Source organism: Vicugna pacos, chromosome 5 (assembly GCF_048564905.1).
Source record: "Vicugna pacos chromosome 5, VicPac4, whole genome shotgun sequence".
NCBI lineage: Eukaryota > Metazoa > Chordata > Mammalia > Artiodactyla > Camelidae > Vicugna > Vicugna pacos.
This window is the reverse complement of record NC_132991.1, coordinates 90,258,194-90,271,899: the sequence shown is the minus strand read 5'-3', so window position 1 is coordinate 90,271,899 and position 13,706 is coordinate 90,258,194. Positions and strand designations below refer to the sequence as shown.

The following is a 13,706-nucleotide window of genomic DNA, read 5'->3' as shown; positions in this document are numbered from 1 at the left end:
GAAATATGTAATATTTTGAGAATCTTATAAAATTAACATTGGCCACTTAAGAGACTATTCTTTTTGTTTTTCAAATCTCTCCCCTCTTCTCCCTCAATCTTATATAAAATTATCAACAATTCAGCAGAAGTGTCATTTTGTATTCCTGTATAATTAGTTTAGTATATTTCTCAGTCATCTTAAGAGCATAAAAAAGTGAAAAAATGCTAACCTGGTCAATAAATACCAGGATTCTAACTGCAAGTAAGCTTGTCAGTGAAGTAAAACTCTACTCATATTTTTAAAGACATGTAATTCTTCAGGGATAGAATTCCTAGGACCTGATCACCATAAAATCCTAGTGAGGGTTAAGAGGGGAAAAAAACTTGGGTTGAGTTTTACAATAATGATCAAATGTTAAGGCAATTCAAATTGCTGAAGGAAAATAGACATTGAACTTGCCTCTAATATAACTGGATTAACACCAACATAGGCTGTAGATTCAACCTAATGACACCGGTCCCACTAAAATCTATAAGAAACAGAATAAAACAGAAAGTACTGAAAATTTAGTCATTAGGGGCTAATAGAGAACTGCAAATGAAGTCAGTCTTCAAAAATGGCACAAATCAAAGACCCTTTAGAAGGGCAAGGATAATATGGATGGTAATAATCTTTCACCCAAAAAGGCTTTCCCAGATAGCAATCACTATCAATAGTGTCGTCTTCCAGTGTGAAGGTCAACAAAAAGAGAATACACATGTGGAGTATTAAAATGCAGAGTCATGAGAACAAATGAGCTGATATGACATCAAAGACGTTATAATTTGGAACTGTCATTTCAAAAACTCAACAAAGGAACAAGAGGGAGAAAGGCAATTTGTTAAAACACTATCTCATTATTATCATCACTATATCCCCCCCCCAGCCAGGGAGCTCCACTCACACCCTGAATTCCTATCTTCTGATTTTCAGGCAAGCCAAAACAAATTATTTTTCATATATACAATTGCACCAACAAAAACATTTCAAAATCAAAACATTAAATTCCTCAGGTGAATTAAAACAGGACATTTATGAAAGCTCAGGAATAAGAATATGGAGACGAGCTGAAAAAAAATCAAAATTCTTTTCCAAAGAAAAAGTACAAAATTAGTTGAAAAACTAGTCTGAAAGGTCAAAGTGCAGTAATGAAAAACAGCACAAAAAGTTCTACACATGTAAAATGCTATAAAGGATATACTAACAAATTAATGGAACAGTCCCTGAGGACTTTAAAGTTCGGCTGGACAACACATAAATCGTTAAGGGGAATTCTTTACCATTAAAAACAACATGCGTTAATACAATTCTTCCAGGTAATATTCCTTAATGATCTGTGTCTACATTTCAAAGGAAATTTATTTCCCTACATTTTCAAATATTCTAAATAATCCCAAAGATCTCCTTCTTCGAAAGTAATTTCTTTTGAAAAATCCTCTTAGGCAGTTTATCATCAATCTCATTTAAAAACTTTTACTTTTCAGAAAGCTGTTTCATGACAACTTCCTGAGATATGTTATACGAGCACCAGAAATTTTTTCAAACTGATGCAGAGAGGTGTCCGGTGGAGGAAAGGGGTTGGGCATATGGGCCCAAATTTCCAGAATCTGATTTTCCTAAGAGTCCCAAGAGGTATGGAAAAAGATTCCAGAACAACTGAGTATCTCCACTCAACTTAGGGTCAATGAGCTGGGTACACATTTCCTACTAACCTCCCTCTGGATTGTGCCTCTCTGGCTAGGCTAGCCTCTATACTCTTCCCAGCCACAAATGATCTGCTCGCACCTCAGTTTCTGCCGCAGGGTCTTTGCCCTGGCTTCCCTATCCTGGAGCATTCCTCCTCCCTAGAGCTACAGGAATAGCTCCTTTCCTTGTGTCAGATCTTTCCTCAAATATTAGCTTTTCCACAGGCCTTCCCAGAGCACACTACTTAAAATTAACTCCTCCCCTAACTCCCTATTATCCTATTTCCCCATCTCATCTTTTTCCCTACAACGCTTGACACTACACTATATATCTTACCTAAGTTATTTATTTAGCTGTCTAGAAATGAGCTCCATGGAAACAGGACTATTTGGCTCCCACCATCCAACAGTGTAGTAGGGTCTCAGTATTTTTCAAATAAAAAATGCACAAATGAAAGAATAAATGAATGGAAGCACATATACCTTCTCCTTCCTGGGTCTCAAAATCCTAAAATGCTTTGTCAAGTGTAGAAAAACTGTGAAGCCCTTTCTTTTCTAGCGAGTTACTACCATCACCAGTGTATTCCCCAGTATTAAATGCCAAAAGGACTGACATTTTTCTAGACACATGCCACTTTTAATTTTTTTTCCTAGTGTCCTCTACTGATGTCAACATTTGATGCAACAGACAAGTACATATTCCAGCTTGAGCACTCTGAAAGCTGCTAACTAGAGGAACACATAAAAACATCAACGAATGAGAGAACATATTTGTGTTCTCATCAAAACAGACAAAACTCTGAAAGGCCAGAGTTGCAAATATTAGAAGGAAAAGTCGATGTTCAGAAAAGATGACAATTTTTTTAAATCTAGGAAATCATTAGACTCTAAAAAGGAAACAATATGTAAGGAAAAAATATCTTCCCTGCATACACATTGGGAATCAAAACTGCCTTATAATCCAAGGTAAGTACACTGGATAAGAAATTGTCCACGTTTCTGGCCTCTTCCTCAATGTCCTGCAAGTTAAACTGAAATACTTACCTTTGTTACAGAGAAATTAGGCGTGCTTAAGGGCCTTCAGTCAAAGGATTTGAAAACAAAACAAACAAACAAACAACAATGCCAGATAAATGCAAAGCAACGTTACTGCTTCCCAAACACGGCCATACAACCTGCTTTCATACCCCCTTCCCTGGCTGTTTGGTTTATGTTTCAGCCACAAAACTGAAATATTCTGAGTGCTTCGTGGATAACTGCTGACACTTAAAGCTAATGCCCATTTCAAACCGATGTGAACGTTCGGGTCCCAAAGCTGCCATGGGTTCTACTTTCCCAACCTCCGTCCCAGGTTCTGATCATGGCTCCACCTGGCTTCAGGCCTGGTTCAGACCCAATCCTCTCGCCACGGAAGGAGTCTCCCCAGTGCAGATGCTCGGTGAGGAAGGCAAGGGCGCATCTCCCAGAGGCCAGGTGTTGGGAGGAGCGCGGGCAGGAGCAGCTGTCTAGCCGAAGCAGCTGTTACCCCAGGCACCCCGAGGTTGGGCGGGTAGCTAGAAGCAGGTAGCGGAAGGCGAGCCCTCTGGCCCTAAGCAAGCCGGCCTGACACTGCCCACCCCACCACCCTCTTCCCTTCCTCGGCTCCTCCTGCGATGCCAGCAGGCCCCGGTGGAGGGGGCTCTCCAGCTCGGCGGCCGAGACGCGCCCGGGTCCGGCATGCCCCCCGGCGGGGAGGAGGCTCCCTCCAGCCCCGCACCTGACCTGTCCCCTCGCCTGACGCCCGAGCCGGCCGCGGCGGCTGCCGGGCGGCCTGTGGGTGTCCATGCGGCTGGGCTGGGTCGGGCAGGAGCGGCGGGGACGAGAGCGCGGGCGGCAGGCCCAGGAGGCCCAGGCGGGGCTGCAGAGGCGGGGCTGCAGAGCCGGGGCACGGAGCGGAGCCGCGGAAGGGAGCGAGATGGAGTCGCTGGTTACCTGCGGTCCGGGACAGGGAGTCTCTCAGAACCCAAGTCAGTCCTCAGCCTCAACAACACAAGATGGCCGACACGTCGCCACGCACGTCACGTGACAGTGCGCCCGCTCTGTCACGCCTCCTGCTCCGCCCCGGCCCCGCCTCGCCTCCCTCCCAGCTTATCCAGCCTCCCACGACATCCTTCCTTTCCGCTGCCTCCCTCCCCTCTTCCCCGGACACGCCCCTGCCCGAGCCCCGGATGTCAGCCTGGAGGAGGGCGGGGCCGCGGCAGAGCGCAGGCGCCTGCGGGAGCCTTGGCCCGAGCTCTCCGCCTGCCCTTGAGTTGAGTAGAGTTGGTGTCCAGGGTTGGATCGGGGCCAAGCGCCCTGTGACTCACCGTCCTGTGCGCCCAATCCGGAGCCCGTTGGCAGTTCAAAAAGCTCTTTTACGGGCTGATTTTCCACAGTAGAACTTTTCCACAGGTTTTCATCCAGCATTTTCCTGCCCATTTGCCTCCTAGAGAAAAATGGGGAAGCGACAAAAGCTAAAATTCAAAGCAGTTTCTCCATTTGTTAACGGTTCTGGTAGAACTGGGAATTCATTCTGGAGTCTTGGAATGTGACAGCTGGGAAGGACTTGGCAGCTTTGACTCCACTCCTAGGGCATCCAAGACTATAACCCTCTTGCCTAAGAATCTCCCATATGGGGGTTGCCAGATAAAATACAGGCCACCCCGCTAGATCAGGGACATAATTACACTAAAAAATTATTCGTTGTTTTTCTGAAATTCAAATTTAACTTTTTATTCGGTACATCTGGCAACTCTACCCTTCTTAGGTCATTCCGTTCTTCCCTTGTGCCTCCAACCTCTCCCTTATTTACAGGATGCTTCCCATTAGCTCTTTAAAATATTCAAATGTCTTTCATCCTAATGGTTAATGTTAAAAGCTCCAATTCCCCCCTCCAACAAGCTCACTATCTCTTCCCTTCCAGTGTCAATGGCACCAAAGAGCTGTTTATAAGCACTTTCCCACACCTGGCCAGCAGTCATCAACCATTGTAGTGTGGCTTTTATCCTGAGGCTCTACAGGTTGATAGTTTTTCAGCCCTCACCTTGACTTAGGGCTTCCCCATCTTCAATGTGATTGACCACTACCTACTTTCTGAAATACTTTCTTTTCTTCACCTTTATGCCCTGGCTGCTCGAAAGATGATCAGTGCAGCAGTATCAGCATCATTTGAAAGCTTCTTATAAGCACAGAATCTTGACTGGATCCTTCACAATCCCATTCTGCTGAACTCTAGACTATCATCCACATTGTCCCCCTCCCCTTCCTCTGTCCCCTGAACTTACTGCTCCAGATATGCCCATGTATGAAGGTCCTCAAATATGTCAGTCTATTTAAGCTTTTGCACATTCTGTTCCCTCTTGTCATAATGCCATTCCTAACACTTAATGCCACTTCTCACCAACCTGCATGACTCTTGCTCATCTTAAAGAGCCTAAATCATATGTACTGACTCCCTGAAGCCCCCTTTAATCTCCTTTCTTAGACCAAAGAACTTACCCATTGAACTGTTATTTCTAAGGAAAAAAAAAGTGAACTGATGCTTGTTATATGCCAACTACCTCATTAAGCACTTTACTTGCATTCTCCCTTGTAATCCTGGTGATAGTGTTATCCAGCACTTTTGTCATCCGGGCACCTGAGTGTAGTGCTAATCTTCTCCAAATCTCAGCCAGAACTTCCTAACCCAAACTGATTGCAGAGCCCAAATCCCTACCCAGGTTGTTATGCCACCTGTGCCTGTAATTATCTACCTATATGAAATTAAGATATAATTTGCATATAGTAAAATTGAGCATTTTAGGTGTGCAGTTTTGCAACTTATGACAAATGTATACAGGTGTGTGTAACTACTATTAAATCAAGATACAAAATAGTCCTATCACTCACAAAATTCCCCCAAGGACCCATTGCAGTCAGCCCTAATGCCCACTCCCTGCCCCTGCAAACATTGTTCTGTTTTCTGTCCTTATAATTTTGCCTTATGATGTCATATAATTAAAAACATTTGAGACTGGCTGCTTTCACTTAGCATTATGCATTTGAGATTCAGCCACACTGTTGTGTGTTTCAGTACTTTCTTCTCTTTTATTGCTGAGTAATATTTCATTGTATGTATGCAATATATTTGTTCATCCATTCCCCATTTGAGGGACTTTTGGATTGTTTCTATTTGGGGAGATTATTAATAAAGTTGCTATAAATATTTGCATACAGGTATTTGTGTGAACAAAGGTTTTTATTTCACTTGGCTAAATACCTAGAAATGAAATTGATGGTTATGTGGCAAATGTTTGTTTAACTTTATCAGAAACTTCCAAACCATTTTTCAGAGAGTCTTAGCCATATTTTTAGCCCTAAAGTGTAAGCTTTCAGAGAGCAGGAACCAAATTTAAGGGATGATGATGGTGGTGACGTTGAGGGCTAACAGAATCCCATGCATTGTTCAACACATACTGCATGGTTCAACTTTGCATCCTCGGCAGCTGGTATTGTCCTGGCACTCAATAAATACCTGTAAAATCAAATACATTCTTGATTTTCTACTCCTTAGGAAGGGCACTTTTCTCATCTCCTTTTATTCACTCTGTCTCTCCAATGTTTCATTAAATAGTAGTTTTAAGATTACAGCAGTAGACTTATGCCTGCCCTAGTCAAGGATAATAACAGAGTTTCAGCTTTATTGTATCATTGATAGAAACAGTAAAGTTGAGAATAATAGATTATTGGCTGGAGGGAAGAGTAAGGAGTTTAGCTCGAAATGAATTTAATTTGTAGCAAACACAGGTTGATGAATTGTGACAGACTGTATTTTTCTAAAGATGGCAGTAACAACATCTTCTGTCCAAGGTATACCCCTAGAACCTTGCCACTACCCTTCCTAGAGGTAGGGTCTAATTCCCCTCCCCTTAAGCCCTTCTAACCCATAGGCCAGAGATGAAACTGAAATGAAGGGACCTCCAATGCTAGATCATAAAGGTGATAGAGCTTCCACTTTGTTTTTTCACAATCTCTTTTGAAGCAAGAGCAAACTTCCAAATGCCTTGAGGCTGCCACTCTGCAAGGAAGCCCAGACCACAAGGAGAGACCCAAGTGGTTTCCCCCATCAGTAGCCCCAGCTGAGGTCCTGGCGTCAACAACCAGACATTTGAGTGAAAAATGCCACCAGATGATGCTAGCCCCAGCTGTCGAGTCACACCTAGGCATCCAAGCCCAAGGCATCCTGAAACAGGGACAACAAGAATCCTCCCTGTGCCTTGTCTGAATTCCCAAGTCACCAAATCCATGAGCATAATGAAGTGGTTGTTTTGAGCCACTAAATTTTGGGGTAATTTGTTACACAGCAATAGTGACTAGAACCTCACTGTTATGGATCGAATTGTGTCCCCCTCAAAAGATGTGTTGGCCTCCTAAACCTAAAGATGTACCCTAGAATGTAACCTTATTTGGAGATAGGGTCTTTGTGGTAATCAAACTAAAATGAAGTCATTAGGGTGGAGCATAATTCAATACGACAAGTATCCTTATAAAAAGAGGAAATTTGTACACAGACATGCATAGAGAGAGAACTCTATGTGAAAATGAAGGTGGAAAACCAGATGATACTTCTACACCCCAAGGAACATCAAAGATGGCCAGCAAACCTTTACCAGAGGCTGGGAGAGAGGCATGGAAAAGGCTCTTCCTCACAGCCCTCTGAAGGAACCAACCCTGCCGACACCTTGATCTTGGGCTTCTGTCATCCAGAACTGTGAGACAATGAATTTCTGTTAAGCCACCCAATTGGTGGTACTTCATTACAATAACCCATGCAAAGTAATACAATCATCTAAAAGTTTAAAGAGGCAACTTGAAATGAAGGCGATCAAAGATGATTAGAACTTCAAATCTGAGAGGCACCCATAGAGAAGTTATCTTTGAAACCACAGGGTATCACCCATAACCAGCAGCTGCAGAGAGGAAAAGTATGGAGCTAAGGCAGGGTCTTGGAAGGAAAAGGTATAGCTGGTGGACAGAGAGAATTTACATGTAGGACAAGGTTGGAAGCAGGAACCAGTCTCAGAACAGAGGGAGGAAGAGACTGACCAGTAATGCCCAATCTGCAGTTTTCAAGGAGTCTGGGGCTGGGGAAACAGCAGTTGCATTGGTGACTGGACGTGTTTATGGAGCAGGGAGAACAGACATTAGGAAAAAGTAGGTGATGAGGAGGGGAGGGTGCAGAAATTTGAAAGTACATTTTGAAAAGGAGGAGGTATTAATTAATGGGGAGGACAGAGCCACTCAGATTGGTACCCTAACTAATAGCATTGGGTACAAAGCTGAAAAGCAAAGAGAAAACACAAGGAAGAGAGTGTGGGAAGATAGCGAGCCAGAGAGCTAAGCAAACATCAAGGAAAGGCTGTTCAGATGATAACTATGGAAACAGATCCATTTTTATGTTTGAAAATATTTTTATTATAAAAGTACTTGCATATTTTAAATTATTTTCTTATTGACAACCTCCGGGCATATACCAAATAAAATTAAGTCATAAAGACTATCTTGGAATACAGTAAACATATTCTTTCATGTGTGTCCCACGATGTGTCCCAAAATGTTCCTTATTTTCTCCTGAGTCTTGCATATTTAGGATTTCATATTTTTGCTCTCCCAGAGTGTTCCCACATGCATGTTCAACTGCTCTTCTCACTTTCTTTTCAATCAGAGAGCCCCTCTTTTTTTTATTAACTGTTCTTAATAGTTGTAGTGGTAAAGCAGTACATGTTTATGGTTTAAATAATTTTAGAGTTCAAAAACATAGAAAGGGAAAAATTTAAATCCCAGGACCCTCAGGTTCTCCCCCATTTCAGGTAACCCACTGTTGACAGTGGTTTTCCCCAAAATGTTGTACTGTCTACTTCTACATGATGTGCTTCTTCATTCTTAATACCACCAAGAACCAAGATATGGCAGTTACCCCAAAATTCACTTAGTCTTTGACCTCCTACAATTGAGCTACATGGGCAGAGACATGACTACATATCTCTCATGGAAAACAAACAAAACACCTGAGCAGTACTGTGCATGCTGCTCAGCTCCTGGCCTTTTTCCAAGAAACAATATGTCCTGCAGTCCTCCACATTTTTTTTCAATGGCTGCTTAGCAGTGATTATTTGCATGGATGTGCCATAATATCCTTAAATCATCCTCTACTGGTAGACATCCTGACTGTTTCCGTATTTTTGCTATTACAAATAATGCAGTAATGAGTATCCCTTTAGATATAGCCTTGTTCACGTTTATATTTACCTGTAGGGTACACTCTCAGAGGTAAAACCCCTGGATCAAAGCTCATGAATATCTCTGCAGTGGACATCTGCCATTCTTTCGTGACTGTTCTGTGTCTGAAATACTTTCCCATGTCTGGGGAAAATAAGAATCTCGATGGGAAACAGAGTTTGCCTCCTTTTACAGGAAACAAATGGTCCAGATACTGACCCTTCCCACCCCCCAACACGTGGGCATGTGATGGCTCAGCCTCAGGCTCTGAATCTGGAGTAAGCACCTGCAGAAGCAAGATACCCCAAAATTCTTCTCAGCAAGGTCAGTGGCATGAGGCCTGGCTGGTTCTCATGGTGTGCTGTTGGCTGCAGACTCAGGCACCTGGCCTCCTGCCTGTTTTCTTAGCCTGGTCCCCAAACCCTGCTAGTGATTCTGTGAGCTCCTCAATGTCTTTTCAATCAATTCTCCTTCTGTTTAAATCAGTCCGCTTAGATTTTGTTACTTGCAGTTAAGAACCCTGACTAATTCTGTAGTAGCCGGACTCCAAGATGGCTCCCAATGATTCTTACCTATTGGGCTAAACTGGGTAACCAGTAGGATACTGTGGGGATGACAGAGTGTGATTTCTGAAGCTAGGTCTTAAAAGGCATTGTGGCTTACACCTGCTGTCTTGTATCACTTGCTTTGAGGGAGACCAACTACCATGTTGTGAGGACACTCAAGCAGCCCAACGAAGAAGTCCATGTGGCAAGTAAATGAGGCCTCTGGCCAACAGACAGCACCAGCCTGTGAACCCCATGAGTGAGTCACCTTAGAGATGGGTCTTCCAGTCCCAGTCAAGCCTTCAGTTGGCTGCAGACTTAATTGACATTTTGATGGCAGCCTCATGTGAGACCTTGAGCTAGAACCCACCTAAATCACTTCTGAATTCCTTACCCTCAGAATCTATGTGAAATAATAAATGTTAATTATTGTTTTAAGCCACTAAGTGATGGGATGATTTGTTAAAGCGTGAATTAATGACTAATCCAGATATAATTTTAAATTTTAACAATCTACCAAATTGCTCTTCAAAAGGACAACACCAGCAGCACTATTTACAATAGCCAAGACATGGAAACAGCCTAAATGTCCATTGATAGATGACTGGATAAAGAAGATGTGGTATATTTATACAATGGAATACTATTCAGCCATAAAAACGACAACATAACGCTATTTGCAGCAACATGGATGTCCCTAGAGGATGTCATTCTAAGTGAAGCAAGCCAGAAAGAGAAAGAAAAATACCATATGAGATCGCTCATATGAGGAATCTAAAAAAAAAAAAAAGAACATAAATAAAAAACACAGACAGACTCATAGACAGAATACAAACTTGTGGTTGCCAAGGGGGAGGGAGGTGGGAAAGGACAGACTGGGAATTCAAAATTTGTAGATATTGACAGGCGTATATAGAATAGATAAACAAGATTATACTGTACAGCACAGGGAAATATATACAAGGTCTTGTGGTAGCTCACAGCGAAAAAGAATGTGACAATGAATATATGCATGTTCATGTATAACTGAAAAATTGTGCTCTACAATGGAAATTGACACAACATTATAAACTGACTATAACTCAATTAAAAAAAATGTTAAAAAAAAAAAGACACCACCAAGTGATCTTTCCAAGTTGTTGGTTGTGGGTTGGGGCCACCTGAGCCACTGGTCCTGCGCTGAGATGCTTCAGAGCCTTATTAAGAATGTTTGGATTCCCTAGAAGCCCTACTATTCCCAAGTTTACCTGGAGATTTAGCTAGGGATGGCGTTGATGGGCTTCATCATTTATAAAATCAGGAGTGCTGATAAAAGAAGTAAAGCCTTGAAATCTCCCAGTCCTTCAGCTGCTCATGGTCACTGTTAACCAGCTTTATGTGGATGGAACGTCAGTCTGGCCATGTTTGTTGGGAACGTGGGACATTGTGTTGACTTGTAGATGTGTCACTGCACTCATGCATGAATAAACATACCTGTAAAAGCCACACACACAGACAAAAGAACAATACCAGTGTACACTCCCATCAATAATATGTGGCAGAGTGCCAAAAATGATTGGTTTTCGAAAAAAGAGTAAGGGAATGGGGAAACTGACCCCTATAAGGTCCCATCCTCAGTGCCTTCCTAAGCTGTAGGATTCTAAGTTGACCTCCGGGACCTCCCACCATCAGTCAGGCTGATGAGCAGGGATGTGGTCAAAATCTGGCCTGGTGGTTGGGCATGGTCAGCAAGAAGAAATCTGAGCAGGGACAAGGCCACAGGTGTCAGGTCACATGGTCAGCCAGGATGGCTCAGCAAGTGTCAGCTGCAGGGGCGTGGCAGGTGAGCAGGCAGATTGGCAGAAATCTCTCCAGGCTACTTGAGAAAGAGGCCTCAAAAAAACAGAAAAGCTGGGTAAGTGGGCCTCTGTGCTTGGGGCCAAGGCAGCAGCCAGGGCTAAGCATTTCTGGGCCACCCTAGCCTGGGATCCTTTGCGTGTGACTTTAGAGACCCAGCGCTCAAGAAAAGAGAGAGCTATTAGTCGTGGAGGGTGGAAGATAGAGCGAGACCCGCATGTCCTGAGTGCTAAGTACATGCCAGACATGGAGTCTGCCAGGTAGACAATCATCATTCCCATTTTGCAAATGAGGACACTGACGCTCAGTTAAATTACTAGCCTTGAATCTGACTCCAAATCCCATTACATCACACAGCCTCCAGGGCAGTGGCAGAACTGATTTGCTTTTTAGTTTTCCCTCTTGCTCAGCTAAAGGAGCACCTTTAAGGAGTAGACTCATCACCTTTCCTGTGAGAGAGATGTCCTCACAGTCTCTGCCACCCTCACTCTCAGAGCTGTCCCCTCAGGCCAGGCTCCCAGGTCAGGGGCTCAGAAGGGCCCTGAGTCAGTGGTAGTGGCCCTCCCTCACCCATCTGTCTGCTCCGACAAACCTGGTACATCCTTGTGAAATGAACACGCCTGGGAGTGGGGCTGTCATATGCTGGGCAGCATGTGAGGCCTACGGTAGTGGGTAAAGCAGAGTTTTTACCCTTCAAAGAGTTCACAGTCCAAAGGAGGAGGAAGAGAGGAAAAGAGAAGGATACTGCATAAGGTTGTAAGAATAACAATAAAGACTTGAGGTGAAGTGGGAATCCTGAGAAAGGGTACCTCACCTAGCCTGGGAGCATCAAGAAAGCTTTCTGGAGATAATCGCCAAGCTGAGTCATAAACAATGCCAGGGGAAGGGAGGGAGGGAGTGCCAGGCAGAGGGAAGAGTGTGTGCAAAAACCTGGAGGTGTGGCACTTTCTAGGAACTGCTACGTATTGCGTGTTCTGGGAGTGTACCGTTTGGAAGGAGAGAAGGGGGGAGGGACGGGCAAGAGATGGGGCGGGAGGGTGAACTGGGGCCAGATCCTGAAGATGGGGAGCCAAAACCTGAAGGAGATATGTTAGCAACAGTTTGCAGGTTATAAAGATTATTCTAACTGCAGGGTGGACAGTCAGGGCAACATGAAGGCAGGGAAACCAGTGAGGAGGCCACTGTAGAGACACGGATAAGAAGCCAAGAAGGCAATGGCCATAGAGAGGGAGGAAGGAAACTGTAGGTGAGAGGCAGGAAGGCAACACTGTCTACAGGACTGCGTCACCAAGAGGGGATAAAGAAATCCAGTCCCTGGTCTGTGTAGTTCCATAACCCAATAGCCATCCTTTTTTTTTCCTTAAGTCCTTTCGTATTACATTTGCTATCATTTGCAATCAAGAGATTTTAGCTCTCACAAGGGCCTTGCTGTCCAGAGTAAAAAGACATTTGAAGTAATTATACTGTTGTCTGCATTCCTTCCTTCTTTTTTAAAAGAATTTTTATTAATAGACTTTATTTTTGGGGAGCAGTTTTAGGGTTACAGAAAAACTTAGCAGAAAGTACAGAGTTTCATATCCTCCCTTCTTCCTCCACCTCTAGTTTCCCCTATTATTAATATTTCACATACTGTGGTACACTTGTTACAATCAATGTGCTTATATTGACACATTATTATTAACTAAATAATTACATTAGGGTCCACTCTTCGTGTTATATCTTCTGCATGGGTTTTGACAAACGTATGATGACCATTATAGCATCATGTAAAATGTTTCACTGCTCTAAAAATTTCCTTTTATCCCTCCCTCCCTGCCCCCAACCCCTTGATAACCATTAATCTTTTCACTATCTTCAGAGTTTTGCCTTTTCCAGAATTTCATACATTAGGAATCATATAGAATGTAATCTTTCCAGACTGGCTTTCTCTTAGCAATACGCATTTAAATTTTCTCCATGTCTTTTTGTGACTTGACAGCTCATTTGTTTTTAATCACTGATTAATATTTCTTTTCATCACTGAATTAATATTGTATTGTACGGTTAGACCACAGTTTGTTTCTCCTTTCATCTATTGAAGAACATCTTCGTTGCTTCTAAATTTTGAATTTTTGATAAAGCTACTGTAAACATTCATGTGCAGGTTTTTGTGTGGACAAGGGTTCTCAGCTCATTTGGATGAATACCATGAGGCCCGACTGCTGGATTATACGGTCAGGGTCTCTCCAGTCATATTTCATGTCCATTTCCTCTGGTGGGGAGGATGCAGGGTGACCCCACCTGGAAAAATGATGCCTGAGAATTGTAGGCCTTGGGTGTGTGCAGAAATAGAAATGATCCTCCC

At 43.3% G+C, this 13,706-nt stretch overlaps 1 protein-coding gene across 4 annotated transcripts in view; it reads right to left on the bottom strand.

The window, feature by feature from the left end:
- Positions 1-3,767, bottom strand: part of GIGYF2 (GRB10 interacting GYF protein 2) — a 112,368-nt gene extending 108,601 nt beyond the window's left edge. For 3 of the 4 annotated variants that reach the window (XM_006209125.4, XM_015243427.3, XM_006209126.4), the window contains exon 1: positions 3,678-3,767. The gene's annotated coding sequence lies outside the window, so the exon portion shown is untranslated. Of the gene's footprint in view, positions 1-441; positions 512-3,677 lie in introns of all 4 variants that reach the window. The other variant, XM_072961853.1, reaches the window with a different exon arrangement.
- Between the last annotated feature and the right edge of the window lie 9,939 nt (positions 3,768-13,706).